The sequence below is a fragment of the Acanthisitta chloris genome, unplaced genomic scaffold (assembly GCF_000695815.1).
Source record: "Acanthisitta chloris isolate BGI_N310 unplaced genomic scaffold, ASM69581v1 scaffold14699, whole genome shotgun sequence".
NCBI lineage: Eukaryota > Metazoa > Chordata > Aves > Passeriformes > Acanthisittidae > Acanthisitta > Acanthisitta chloris.
Window position 1 is genome coordinate 10,264 of NW_008689875.1, and position 209 is coordinate 10,472.

The window sequence follows — 209 nt, forward strand, 5'->3', positions numbered from 1 at the left end:
CCACGGGAGAGCCTCGAGGTTCTCCCCCTTCCCAACTCTCCTCTCCCCTCGGCTCAGGGGTCCGGCGGCTCCAACAGCGCCAGATGTTTTTGCAACTGCACATCTGGGAACAATCAACCCCGAAGAAAGAACACCACAGTCTCTTTCATTCTGCTAAACCCCACCTTCCCCCAGCCTTTCCCCCCTCCCCCAGCTTTTTTTTTTCCTCA